This window comes from Drosophila melanogaster, chromosome 3R (assembly GCF_000001215.4).
Source record: "Drosophila melanogaster chromosome 3R".
Classification (NCBI taxonomy): domain Eukaryota; kingdom Metazoa; phylum Arthropoda; class Insecta; order Diptera; family Drosophilidae; genus Drosophila; species Drosophila melanogaster.
This window is the reverse complement of record NT_033777.3, coordinates 11,855,375-11,870,176: the sequence shown is the minus strand read 5'-3', so window position 1 is coordinate 11,870,176 and position 14,802 is coordinate 11,855,375. Positions and strand designations below refer to the sequence as shown.

The 14,802-nt window shown below is 40.8% G+C and overlaps 1 protein-coding gene across 2 annotated transcripts in view; it reads left to right on the top strand.

The window, feature by feature from the left end:
* The first annotated feature begins 716 nt into the window (after window positions 1–716).
* The window catches only part of CG6959 (uncharacterized protein), a 46,759-nt gene continuing 32,673 nt past the window's right edge, over window positions 717–14,802 (top strand). The window contains exons 1-2 of one of the 2 annotated variants that reach the window (NM_001144565.2): window positions 717–1,382; window positions 11,422–11,490. The gene's annotated coding sequence lies outside the window, so the exon portion shown is untranslated. The remainder of the gene's footprint in view (window positions 1,383–11,421; window positions 11,491–14,802) is intronic. The other variant, NM_141865.4, reaches the window with a different exon arrangement.

Below are 14,802 nucleotides of genomic sequence, written 5' to 3'. Positions count from 1 at the left end.
GCTTAAATGAAAAGCGCAGGGTTAGCATTTGTTACTAAAATTAGTAGTTTTTTGGCGCAAAATCAAATGGGTTTAATCGCGGTGGCTCTTAAATCCTCCTTACCTGCTATTTATACTCTTCTGTCGTCTGGGGAGTTTTGGAGCCCACTGCGAATGCAACACATCGAACTCAAACAGGTTGGCAGACCAAAAATCAAAGCGAGGGTGGATTCAGAAGTTCTGTGGCTTTTTTAGCTTGTTTCTTATTGCTAAGTGGACTATAATACAGTATAAATAGTTACTATTTAGGAAGATTTTTCAGTAATTTTAAAATTCTATAATTGTATATATTATTATTCATTAGCTGACATAAAACTGACATATGAGTAGGCATATCAATCTTGTTAGCATTTTTGTGATTTAAGTTCACTAGCAAATGCATAGGCATATTTGCATTTAATGCATTTCGACCACTTTAAATTGTCGTATTAAACGCTAGTTACCTTAAAGTTGGGCCTGATTAAAGGTTCAATTACAACAGTTTTGTAATATCAATTTGTTTCTACTGCAGCTCAGCCCCAACACCCCAATCTTCGTTTTCTTTCGAACATGTTGGAGTTGCCGGCTACCATCGAACGCGTTTGAAGCCGGCTGCCATTGTGGGGCTGCTTCTCTGCCCTCCCTCTGTCGCGACGCTGCTGCCATTGGCGCTCGGCGTCGCTGCTCGGCTACAGTTTTCAGTTTGTTTATAAACTTTGTGCTGTGCGGATGTGTCGTCGCGCGCTTGTCGTCTGGGTAAATCAATCGCTCTGGAGAATCTCGCTACTAGCAACGTACTTTGAAACCACTAGCCAGCCGCTTGGCGGTCCGTTCTATCCCGTCCATCGTCCCGCCGTCGCTGCCGCTCCGACCAACCCAACGCCCACATCTGCGCCCACGCGGTCGAGGAAAAGCTGAGGAAAAGCGCGCGCGCGACAAGTGAAGCTCACAGGTTAGCTGTGCTCGTATGGGTGAAACAGTGAGGAATTGTGTTTACTTGTGTGATTTCTTTTGTTTGCTGGCCAATTGTGGGGCTTAATTGAATGCTTGTCTCATATGGGCCAACAGAACCCACAGGCTGCCAACATCAACAACAACAACAACAACTGCACAAGCCTACTCGAGTGTTTCGCAACGCCATAAAAAACACATATATATTGGAAATATAAAAAGAAGAAGAGGTGAAATACCAAAGCAGTACATATACAGGCACATATCGACGGGACGAGAAGAGAAGCTAAGCCAGAAATACTATATGTACATATAAGCAAATGGCATATAGCATATAGCTATAGCATACGAAAACCAGTTTCGAACCGCCGTAGCAGAATCGAAAGCAGCGCAGTCGCAGCGTTTTGACCGAGGTGAGTTGTTCAGTGGTGTGCGTGTGTATCTGTGTGTGTTTTACCGCCCACATGTCGCGGCTTTCGCTGCCGAAGTCGACGTCAACGCCAGCGGAGTAGCAAACTGGCTTTTGTCGTATGTGAAAAGTAACTTTAATTTGATCGGAGAATCTGTCCCTAAGCATTGCCCCTCTCCCCTCCCCAAAAAAACCCCTCTCTCCACTCTTTGCAAAAAATAAAAAATAAAAAACCACCAACAACTTGTTGAGGCATTCTTTATTTGACCAAGCAGAACCGGAGACAACTCTAATTTGATTCGAGAACCCAGAAAATGTAAATCATTTTGGAGCAACAACAAAACACCAGTAAACTAAACTAATTTGCACAGTTTTGCTTTTGCCAAACTTTGTCTCTCAATTTGGGCAAAAATAGATCAAAATTGCCAACTTTCAGATACACGAACTTTTTACACGCTTGCCGTTTTTACTACACTTTTCAGTCATCATATTCAATCGGTTAATTAATCATATAAAAACTTTAGGTTTGAATATCGTTCAAGTTCGGAAAATATTAAATATGTATAATATTAAAATAAGTATTAAAAATTTGTAATACAAGAATTTCTGGATTTATTTTGAATTAAATCTCGAACTTAATTGAATTAAGATTATATTTGCAAACTCAATAACCATTTTTTGTCAAAAAATGATACTACTGTATGTAAGGGCAATAAAAAAACTAATTTAGACAAGAGAAGGCAACAACAACCTATAGCAAAGGCAAAACAACAACAAAAGAACCTACAACAAAACACGAAAAGCTCCGAAAAGTTTTTAATTGTCAACTTTAAGCCGAAGCCAACTTTTCAGGAATATGGAAGAGTTGTTTTTTCCTTTTTTTTGGGTGAACTTCTTCCTCCTTCGCAGTCTCTTATTTAGCCCTTTTTATGGCGAGGTACTAACTAATTGAAATTTACTTAACTCGTTCTTATCCCCACTGTCTACTTAGTTTTCCCCATCGTGGGGCTAGTATTGGGAGCATGAATTGTTTGCTCTTCAATGTATTGTAGAACAATTTGGCTTTGCTTGCCTGCATTATTTATTGGCCTAATCAATACCTGATTAACGAGGGAAATTCAATGAAGTAATGTTGAATCGAATTAACTGGGCCGAGAGTTCCACTATCTTATATATTTACTACATACGCCTAACCAATATAGCCCCCAGAATAATTACATTGTAATAAATACATTGTACCTTACGGCATTTAATATTGAAGTCAATCACTGTGCACAATTTTTTTAAGGACATCAGATACTTTGACTACCTCCGTTGCGGTCTTCATCTTTTTTGCGCACTCACTTAATTATCTTTCAATCCCTGTATCCCGATCTACCCCAATGTTGCCCCGCTGCTTGCGCCTTTTTAATTTGTTTGGCCTGCTTTTGCCGAGACTTTATGTACTCGTATTTCACAGTTTGCCTCAATTACGGACTCCTGTGCCCCTGTCTTCGTCCTCCTTGTATGGTGTGTCCATGGTGTCCATGGACCTGCATCCATGCGTCTACTTTTTATGGGGAACTTTTGTTTTCGTGCCATTTTTCATATACTTTCGCTAGCTACGCACAAATTAAAAGTTTATGCAGCCAGAATGATGATGGGAGTTGGGTAGGTTAATATGCAGGCTGTTTGGGATGCAGTGCATCTGCCACTGGAGCCGAGGACTAAAACTGCCAACTAGCCCAGCAAGCCAGACTTAATGCGCAACAATATTTTTTCTATCGCACAGCAGCAGGCCAAAACTTTATCCAGCCACCGAATATTTCCCCCCTGAAGCCTTCGTCCTTTAGCACACGCCCTCTCGTCCTTATATCGCCAACACTTTCACCGGGCAAATATTTGGAATACATTTGCTGCAGTTGCCAAGGGACAGACTTTTGGCATAATTTGTATGCAAAAATCTCAAATAATATACATGGTACGACACCCACTCGAACGTGTGTGTGTGTGGATGGGTGTATCTACGCATCCGAGGGATGTCCCTGCTGGTGACAGTTTATAATTTCAATCAGTGTCACACTTGTGACAACTTGTTATGTTTTATTGCCCTGGCCAGGAAGGAAGTCCATATCCTTGAACCCTTTTCAGCAAATTCAATGGATATTTATTTCGGTGGCAAATGTTCATGATCTGTTTTTGCCCCATTTCCGCCCATTCCATTCGCAAAGCCAATGAAAGAAAAACAAAGAATATTTTCTTTAATTACTTCTCATGCCATTCTCATGTCCAGCCAAGGATATATTTGCAAAAATGGCAATCAAATACATTTACATTTATGGAGCGATAACTTTGGACTTTCGACTTGACAGCATGGGAGAAAGGGTTATACTTTCTGTGGTTGAAACTGAGCTACAAAAATAGTTACCTTTGTTTTGAGATATTTACTTAGCTTGTGGCTTGGCCAAGGGATGTAGGTAATTGCAGTGCTCTCTCTGCTTCAAACTGGGCAATTGCGGATAGAATTCTGGTCAGGTGGTTGCAATGATTGCCAATGAGTCGAAACCAGAAATATCTGAGTGTTTTAATTAAATTGCCAAAAATGTTCTTCTTTTTGGACAAAGAATATTGCAAGCCAAAGGAAATTGAATGAAAATATGCAGCTAGAAAAGTCAAACTAAAATCAATTCAACAAATGACTAAACATTCTGCCGCGAAACCAATGCAATTATTGCAGTAAATAAAATCTTAAATGATTATACAAAGTATATATTCTCAGATACTTGATGAAAGGTTAATAATCCATATCTTATAAATCTTCCATTACCAAGCAATTGATATAATTTAGAAGTAACTTACATCAGTCACAGATAAGTGGAAATCGCTTGTTTAATTTTCCATGTTTCCTGTCAATCAAAGTCAGTCAAGAATTAAGGATAAGCGTACTGCAACTTGATCCCAGCCTGCAATCTGCAACTAGAAGTTTGTAGAGGGGGGCAGTTACGCAGCTGCTATTGTTGTGTAGCTTGGAAGACAATTTCAACTAAATTGCAAGTGCTTCAAATGCGAAGGAATGAGTGGGGCTAAAACCAGCTAGCTAGCACAAAATTCAGATACAACCAGCGGGGGAAACCCGCAGAACTGATTCTGATTTCATGGGGAAAATATTTGCAGCAAAAATATACAATAACCAATGTCCCGACAGTGGAGATGAGTCAGGAAAGAAGGTGGAATAAATATTACATAAAGTGATTTAAGCCTGCCGGGGACATTCAATTCAATCGACTGGCAGAACCTTAAAGAATCTGGGGCTTGGCAAACATTTGCATAAAATCACAATTAAAGCCTTTGCCGGCTGCCTTTAATTGTTTTGTATCTCTCAGATACATTGTGTAAGCCATGCCGCATACATTATCTTTATCTCTCACCCGACTGGCTGGCTGCATTTATCCACCGCCCCCCACCCCGCACTTACCACTCCCCTGCTGTGTCTGCGCAAAAAAAAAAGTGTAAACAAAATAAAAAACGCGGAGGCGTCGATGCGAATTTATGACTCACGGCTTGATTTTTCTCTCCATTTTCCTCGCCGTTTCTGTGGCTGTTGCTGATGTATCTGTATCTTGCAACTGCAACTGCGGCAACGTAATTGTCGCTTACGTGTTAAAGAGGTGTGCTACTAAAGTTCCGGTGGGTAGAGAATTCTTCTCCGTTTCGCATCTCTTTTTTTCCATCTTTAGCTTTGGCACGCCGAAATGTCTCTCTATGCGTTTTCCGTCTGAGCCACATTTGCCTTTGAGGCATGCCACAAGTCTGGCCCCCTCCCCGCGCCACCACCACCCTTTTCAGCCACGGTCAGGTGTGTGCATGATTCGGTGTATGTGTGGGTGAAACGTGCCACAAGCAGCCAGCTTCGTGAAAATTTTCTTTTCTCATTTCTGCGCGCTCTGCTTTCTCCATTATCTATTTACTCCGGAAATTCTACAGGGTAGCAAAAGTTGTTGGTTCTATTCAAATTTAAAATGGGAGTTCAGATGAAATACAGTGTTATCATATTTATTCAAAGTGGAAAAAAAATTTTCTAAATATAATCTTATTAAAAAATTCTTCTTTTATCTAAAATTCGTGTTATATCAGGACATTTTCAACTAACCCACATTTTATGGTTTTTAATAGGTATCTTTTTTTTACCTGCTTTTACATCCTTAATTCAAAATTATATTGGTTGTTTCTCTCATTTTGGCTGCCTGTCTGCGGCTTATTGTGTGAATTACTGCCGGGCCATTCTCCTTCCGTCGGCGGGGTCGCGAAAAAAACGGAAAGTAGGGTTTCTCTGAGGTGGTCTGGGTTGGTCTAAGCTGGTCGGATTACAGCTATCAGCTGCTGCCGCCACTCTCCGCTTTTCCTTTTGACTTTTGGGGGCGCGGAGCCAAGGGACGAGAGGTAAGGTCAATGGCGCCCTATTTCGGCATTAAAAGCAGCGCCAATGGCCTGTCACATTTCAATATAATTAGGCATAAATTGTTGCAGTTTGTAAAGCAATTTATTGCGGTCACATTTAAGTGAAGCTCTCGGGAGAATGAGGGGAATGTGGGTGGTGAATTAATTGCGGCAAAATGTTCATGAGCTACGGCTTATAACTGAGATTTTATTAAGTTCAAGATTGCAGGCATTTTAATTTGATTTGATTTAGTGGGCTTAAATGAGTGAAACCAATACTTGATAAAGTCCACATTTAAATGTTTTTACAAGTTCAATTGATTTCAACTTTAAAACAACATTGTTGTGTGTTGGTTTCAAAATTGATTTTACCTCCCAGGAATAAGCACATGTCCAACGTACACTTCTGCATTATTCAGTTCGGTTGAACATGAACATCGGTTGGACTACCTCAGATATTTTTAGTTACTCCTTCTTCCAGTTTGAGCAGCCTTCAAACTATTTTTGTTTAACTGAACTTTTGGCCCGGCTCCAAAAGTCGAACAGGATGTGTGGATGCCCTGTAAATATTCGCATCGTACGTCGTTGGCTTCCTTTAATTGCAATTCGATTTGAGTTTTAAATAAATGCAACAACGATGCCAGCGAAAAAACCAACTGGTGTATTGATGGAGAGGAATCACGACAGGTCGGAAAAGCAATTTATATGTTGTAGTGATAAAAATCAATCTGAATGGAAATTTAAAAAGTTCGATTTTTTCCACAATTGTATGGGATATTTCTTTGGAATTATGAGGGGTGAGAATAGGCTGGGTGAAAAATTGGGGGAAAATGCGAGCGAGATGCCAGCTCGAGTGTATAGGCAACCCGTATATCAACACAAATTGTGGCAATTGATTGCGAATGGCAAATACAAAGCACAGTCCTTGAATGCATTCGCCTTTAGCTGCCATTCCACCTGGCTTATACCTCCGCCCCATATTTCCGTGCTCCCAAAACCGAAAGCCCCAAAAACCCCTTCATTATCCACACATTTAGCATTGCCGAAGGCGCATAGAAGCAAATAAGGTTCCATCCAAAGTGGGTTTAGTTTAATTTGTGGCCAAATGTGAGCACATTTCGTGCAGCTCAGTGAAGGCGGAGGGTAGCTAATTGCGGGGGGTGAAGCCAAACAGGGCAACTATGTAGTAAACAAATGGAAATTATTGAATTCCAAATGCGGGAGACGTATGTAAGTGGGGCCGAAGCCCATGCTAACAGGATAACTCACTGAGCCGGGAGAAGAATGTAGAACATAGAATCGAAAATGGAGAATGGAGACAGGAAGTGGAAATGAGCGGGGAAATCCTAATGGTTTTGTCTTCGGGACAATTGAGAACAAATCTCCAAATGGATGTTACAAGTTGTAACCTACAAGGAAATCTAATCAGGAATAAAATAGCAATCTGTGCTGAAGAACCCGACAACTTTCCACTTCAGAAAGTAATTAAATCAGAAGCATTAAGTTTTCTAAACTGTGCACAATAAGAACAGCAGCAAAATGTTGTATTTTTTAACTACCCCTTTCAAACATCAGATTTTATTTCGAATTCGGTTAATCAACCCGTCATGTGGAACTATCAATAGGTGTAAAAGAGCTCTCTCAATGTGACTAAAAATTGAAACCTGTCAGTAAATATTTTATGGTATCTGTAAGCTTGGTAAATGCCACTTGGCCTTTGACTTTTGGCTTGAAAGTAGCAACTTATCATTGAAAGTCCCCCCCTTAACTGGGCCAAAATACATGGGGTAATGGCAAACATATTTGAGATGTGAAGTGCTCGGCTTTGATTACATTCGATTGGAATGGAAACCGAAAACTTGAACGATTTATTTGCGTTAGCATTGCAGGTCACGCCCAGTGCACTAACATCCCCAAAAAGTGGGAAGGAAAATCAGGCAAAAGTCAATGGAAAAATGCTGGTGGCTCGTTAAAAAGAAAAATTGGGAATTTTCTGATTTATTTGCGCAGCAAGCGCGAAATGAAAAATTGCGTAAGCAGTGGAATTACTTTTGAGAATGGCGAGGGAAAATCGGGAAAGCCATCATTAGAAGAAGTACAGAGGAGCTTGGGGTATTGGCAGCCAAGTATTTGCACAAATCTAATGAGTATTGGCTGAGGAGCGAAGGATTTCCGTTTTATTATTTTATTTTTTTGCCCATTTTCCCCTTTTCAGATGACTCGGGGAAAATGTTTGCTATTTCATGCGCTGGGAAAAACAAACGAGAAAGCCGGGAGGTGGGCGAAAAACTCTGCTTCGAGATAAGAAAGTCGAGCACTTGTCTATGGCCATAACTTGGCCTCCCTTTTTCTTCGTCCCCCCAGGGCAGCCATTGCACTCGGGGATCGGACTCGCCCCCAACTCCATGTATTCCACGCTTGAGTTTTACCACCCACCCACATATGTGCTTGGGCGGGGGCGTGGCATTGTCTGGCAGCTGCTGCCCAAAAATGCCGAGCACCAGGACCTTGGTTATGAGCTTTTTCCCTGTCGTCCTTGTCTTCGTGGTCTCTTGGTTACTTTATTTGTTTGCCGCTACTCTTTCGACAAGCAGTGCTTGAACTAGTTGGCCAAGAGGAATGAATCTTTTGACAAAAGCATCTCGAGTTAATAGTTTTACAGCTTCCCTTTGTCTTTCTGTCTTATTAAGTTACCTTTAAGTAGTTGTACTACATTTAAATCGAGTGTTATTAAATATTAAAAAATTTATTTAAATATGTTGTTTTACTAACCAATACAACATTTAAGTTCGCTTGTCCTACCTTCAGGGTATTACAAATTCGAAAGGAATTTTGTTTATGTTTTGCTTTGTTAACCGTTTTGGGTGCTTTTACTGTAGTTTCTGTTGTTATGTTCCATGGCCATTGGCTCCATTATTTTGGCCTGTCTGCCCTCGGGCCAGAACGAAAATATAGGCCAAGAAGGGTTCGGAGCTGAAAGGGAACTTCAGTTTGTTCGGCCGTGTTTGGTTTTGGTCTTGCGGGAACCTCGTATTTCATTATCTATATATGTATGTATGCCAAGCAATACTTTAAAGATTCGCATTTCGTTTTTATCGCATTTCCTTGCCTCATCTGGCCCGCTGCATTATGTTCGCCTGATTAATTTCTGAGTCGCTTTTCGGATAGGAGTCGAGCTTGGCCAGGATACTTTCCCACGCATTCGCTTGGCTGGACAGACCCTCTAACCCCAAACCCCTGTACCTCTTCGCCCTCTGCTTAAGTGCAGATTTTTGCCTTAAATGTGCGGTTATTGTGTGCTGTTGTTGTTATTTATCTGGGCTGGCTTGTGTTCTGGTTTGTTGGCTGCGCTTATTAATTGTGTAATTTAGTTTGGGGTGTTGCCTGCTTGCCGCTTTCTGATGGCCTGGCCAATTAAGGCTGGAAGGAGGCCAAAATTTGTGGTAACTTTGTGGAGGGATCCCATCACAATTATGTATCTGCCGGAACTGTGTGATAAAGATTAAGCAGTTAGTCGGACAAAATTGATACTTTAAAAGTTTAGGGTTTAATTCATTTATAGCTGAAATGTATCTAACATTTAAAGTTAAAAGTATAATTATGGAATTTTCTTCATATACCGAACTTCAATTTAAATTGAAATCCAACGATTCTACTTTAAATGTTATTCTCATTACATGATTTTGCCGCTATCGGAATACTCCAGAATGTTTACCCTCTTGGGTTTGCCACTCAAGAGCACAAACCTCAAACACTCAGATCGTTTGCGCTCCCCTCCGTGTTTGCTGTCCCCATTTGGTTGGGAAAATTATTGAATTTTTCGCCTAATTTACTGCGTTTACTTCTTTTTATATTCATAAGGCGAATACTTTATATGCTCGCCAACGTTGCGTATACGTAACGTAATTTATGGATCACGATGGCGAAGGGCAGCGGTGTGCCATAAAACTTTACCCAGCAAGTCAGCAATCTGTGGAGCGAGAAGTTCATTCTCCCCACCAGATTTGAGTTCGACTTTTCCGTCGCTTTGGGGCATCTTCATCTTGTTTGCCGTTGTTGTCGCGCTCAAATTGAATTCGGGCGGAAAACTTCTGCCCTCACTTCGTTGTATGCTGATGACAAGTTTGTATCTTTTCACCTACAATGTGTGTTTCTGCTTGAAGTTTTAGCAGTTTTAATTTAGTAACATCTATAAGACATCGCGATATGTTAGGAGCATTGCATAAACGAGTTTCTGTTGCCCATGCAGGGCAAACATTTTGCTTATTAAGTGCCACTGCACTCGGTTCCCTCCCAGACAAAAATGGCAAAAGGAAAAAAGTGGCGAAAAAAGAGGAGAAAACGTTGAAACCAATTCTCATTCCCATGCCGGGCATAAGGCACGCACTCGTCAGCCTACAGGCTGGGAGTAAAAAATACGAGAACTGAAAACCCGAAACTTGTTCAACAGCATTTTTCCCAGTCTGCATCGTTCCCGCTCTGCTGCTCCTCCCGGCCGCCCACTCCTCGAAAAGGAGGCGGACCCGGTCCATAGATGGACTGGACGTTGCCCTGTTATACATACAAAGGAGGTGATCAATCGATCATTAGATGGCATTCAATCGTTATTCAAGGGATACGGCACAGAACAGAAGGTAGTCGTTTTAGAACTTCAGCTTTATGAGTCTCTTCGTTGTTTTCAGCTTGAGTAAAGGGGGTACTTACTTATAGTGCAACCCTATATATTGACCCAATGTACTTACTATCCTGTATACCCTTCATAATACCCTGTGGGAAGCTCATTATTATAAAGCCCAAAAAAGGGCAATAAAAAACGAGTTGGGTATCAAGACAAATGCGTGCAGCGACAAGACGATAACATGGCACATAACAAGCCCATATGAGTTATAAAGCGGGGCTTATAGAACTCCGTAGACATCCCATAGCCACCATGGCATCTGCCCGCGAAATCCTCGAAGCCCCACAAAACCAAACATTTCCATTGTGTTTCGGTCTTTTTTCGAGATCTATTTCTGTTTTTGTTCGCATTCTGCTTTATTTGTGCACTGTTTCAGTTTCTGTTTCTTTTTTTGTTTGCCGATGCTTTTGCATCTGCAGTCGATGCCTCGTATAAATGCATATTGGTGTCGCCGCCGCTGTCCCGCATTTTCAGTCTCACTCGCTCGTCGTTGGCCTCTCGCTTGCACTCGCCAAATATGGCGGAATGGCCATCAGGAATAACAATAGCAACAATGAAGTCTGAGCGGAACGCAAACTAAAGGCTGGTCCCTGAGAATGGATATGGAGAACTGGGCTTATGGGTTTTTCATGTAGTTCGCGATTTTTCGCTGGTGAACAAAAACATGAAAAAGTAAAAACAAAAGCATTACGAATTAAAAGTTTACGGCTTCCTTTAACCGACACCAAAGTTTTATATTATTATAAAGTATAAGAGCTATGCAATGTGATTTTAACTGATTCGACGATTGTCATTGCCAATGATTCTCGATTGGAACTGGGTTAATTGGTTAGCCATAGGATTTAAAATATTAATTAACAGGTGTTATCTATACACTGAAGCAAATGACATACTTATATTTCAATTTAAAAATCATCTTAATAAGAGCAATATTAATTTATAACTTCAGCCTTTATGGCATGGTATACGATTGTATAAACTTAACTGGCTTCATCTCACAAACATCACTTCATAAAAGGTAAGCAATATTAGTAACATCCCCTTTTTTCTTACCTAGAAAATCATCAACGAATAAGGGTACCTAGATAAGCGGACCCAAAGTTGCTATTAAAGCCCATATACAACCCTTCGTTGGTTTTCTGTAAGCCAAAGCAAAACAAACCCCCCGCCATGTCAGCTGTCAACATTGACGTCCATTTTGTGTTTTCATTTCCGTTTCCTTTCCATAGTTCGTTTACTCGCCTTTTTTCGAGTGTCATTTTAGGAGAATTGTAAGTCGGGAAGGGAGTGAAAAATAAATATAAACATAATTTTTAATTGCACCCAGTGGGAGAGTAAAGTTGCCAAAAAGACAGTTAGATGTTTGTTAACCAAACCCCCTTCGACCTCAATTCCTCCCTCATTTTACCAGGGGAACAATTAATTCGACTACAGACTGGGGAAATTTCACATTTACGTGGATTTTCATCAAAATTCCAAAAAAAGCTGTCTGTAAGGAATGTTTATGCGGTGAATTTTGTGATTTCGTATAAAGGTACATTAAATTTGAGTTAATATTAGGTTTAAATAATATAATATATATATAAAGTGAAATGTGCTCTAGTGTAAACCTCTGTGACAACTGAAAGCCGTTTCAATGCTTGACATTTGTATTCCACCGTTAAAGGTTTGCGGTTGACACTAGGGTTGCCACTCATTAGCAGGAATGAAAATGGTTGGGTGGAAGGGTACAAAAGGTTGTTATATAGGCGAATGCTCGCTTTGAAGCCATTTAAATGTTAAATGTGCTACCACAAGATGCCAGTGACGCCCCCTGCCAAAAAGTCCGTCCATTTGCATAGCTAAGTGTTGAAAAGTTTTCACCGAGCCAGTGCCGAGATTGGTACACAATGAAAAGTGATTACACACTCGCCATCTCTCTCTCTTTTCCTGGCTTACAGCCTCGTCAAAGTAATAAAAAATAAACTTTGCCAATTAATTTAATTTATGCGGTATTTAACGTGCACACAATACACGCGGCACCCTGTTTACACGGCTCGAAGCAAATATTGGCCAAGAGTCCTAGCCAAAGTGTGCTGGTGGTTTTACAGTAAGGCAACTAAAGAATTTGCAGGTTGGGCAGGAATTATTCAGTTTTATTGTTACTTAAATTTGCAGAATGGGAAGGATAAGATGAGTGTGGTTATACCCTCGCCTCATCATCGCTTTCATTGCCATTTTGTGGTTGATGACTTATGATTCATATCTTTATTAGAATGTAACCACGAAAGGGTTTTAAGACCTGACTGCAAATGCAATCAAGATAAAGAGTTTATGACAATGAAGATGAGGTGCTTGGCCATGTTTTCCATTTCGACGGATATTTTTAGTAATTAAAGCGTGTGGTTTTCCATTGAGCCGAAAATTAATACATTTTTTTAAGTTACTCAAATAACTTTTTTTCTTTTTTTTTCGGCGAATAAGAATATATGTATAAAATATAAATTTAAAATAAAATGTTAAAAATATATGTATATGAATAAAATGTACTGCGATAAAGGCTGACCAAAATTTAGTCACTCGAAAATAAAGCCAAATTTGTGTAAACATGCTTAACTTATCGTTTCTTTCAATGCTGTCGACGCATTTAATTTGTGATTCCCCAACGCGTAGCTGTCATTTTCCTTTCATTTCTCTTTGCTTTTCATACATTTTTCTTCGAGAAACGTGACTTCGACTTCGCTAACAAAAAAAATGTATAAGAATGAACTCTGTATCCGTGTCTTTAGTCTCGTTTTTTAATTTTACGAAGCCATGTGCATGTCCCTGTCGAAATATTTCATGACAAGGATTATTACGCAGGCGATATATGCGTGATAGGAAGCCAGGGAAGGAGTAGCGACATTAATCATTGCTCAACTTTATAATTTTGTCAGGGCTTACCCCACCCTATCCTTCTTCGCACTTTCCACTCTGTATGCAACTACAATTTTTCATACAAAATGATGTCATTAAACAAAGAACAGAAACGAACGAAACCGACGACAATAATGAGCCGGAGCTGTGAGTCGAGTCTGGGGATTGGCACGGGGTCGGTGTGGGGCTCGGGTAAAGGCAGGAAAGGCAGGAAAAGCGTGCGACTAAATCCCAAAACAATTTATATGAACCAAGCGAAATGACACGCTGGCGTAGCCAGAGCGAGAGCGAGAGGGAGAGGGTCCGATGGGGGTAAAAGAGACAGCAAGCGAGTGAGAAAGTGAAAAGTGACATAAACGCGGTAATACGAGGAAGAGGCCACATAATGAAGCGAACGCGACTTGTTAGCCGCCGTTGTAGCCAACTGGATATAACAAGGCCTGCTCAGAAGTCCTTGTTCCGCTCCAGGATTTGCCTTTCCTCGCATTCCTATTCCCATGACTCTAGAACAAAGCTGCAGTTGCTCTTCAGCCCCGGCGAGGGGTGCCTTAAGATGACTGTAGAATTAGTTTAAAAAAAAAAAACTGAAATATACAAGTACATTTTGGAAAATCCTATCGAAACAAATCAAAAAACAAATCTAACTAAAAAAATAATATTAATTTCTAAATTTCTATAATTTGCTTGACTGCTTAAAATCGTATATTCCATATTTGGTACAGATAAGTGTTTTGTAGTGACAGAAAACTGTACAAGCCTGTACCCAAAACTTGAAGTTAATCTATTTATTTAATACGCAACTAACATGGATTTACTAACCTCCTGTTCGTCATAATATCCGCTGATCTGTACAGTGAAACCTCTTGAACCACCCACCCGTTAGCGGCAGCCCGTGAAACTTGGCTCATGGCCTCGTGGCCCATTCAGCTGCGGCCCAGGCCAAAAAGTTTGGCCAAAACGGATGCGTCAAGTTGAATGGCTATAAAAGCGTTGAATGATGTTGCGTTGATGATGGCCAGGGGTGGGGCAGGCGTATCCGAAGCGGTTTCATGGCAACCGGGGGTGGCAAGGCGGTAGGGAGTTGGTGAAAGGGAGGAAGGACATTACGTATGCAAGTCGGCTACGCAAACCAAACACAGACACGGGAACGCACACACAAACGCACTTACTCACCTCTGAAAGCTCTCTCCCCCCACCCTGTCTCCCACACCCTCACCCACTCATACATCCCCAACCCATCCACCAACAGTCCCATAGCTCGACAAACATTTAGTCAGATTCTGATTCAGCGGCAGCAACTGAATGACGACGAATTTTGAATACGAATTTCATTATACGCAGCACTCAATTATTCAGTAATCAAGCTAGGACAAATACGGGGCGAGGAGGGTGTGATTTAATCCAGTGTTTCTGCACGGCAAACAATATATTTTTA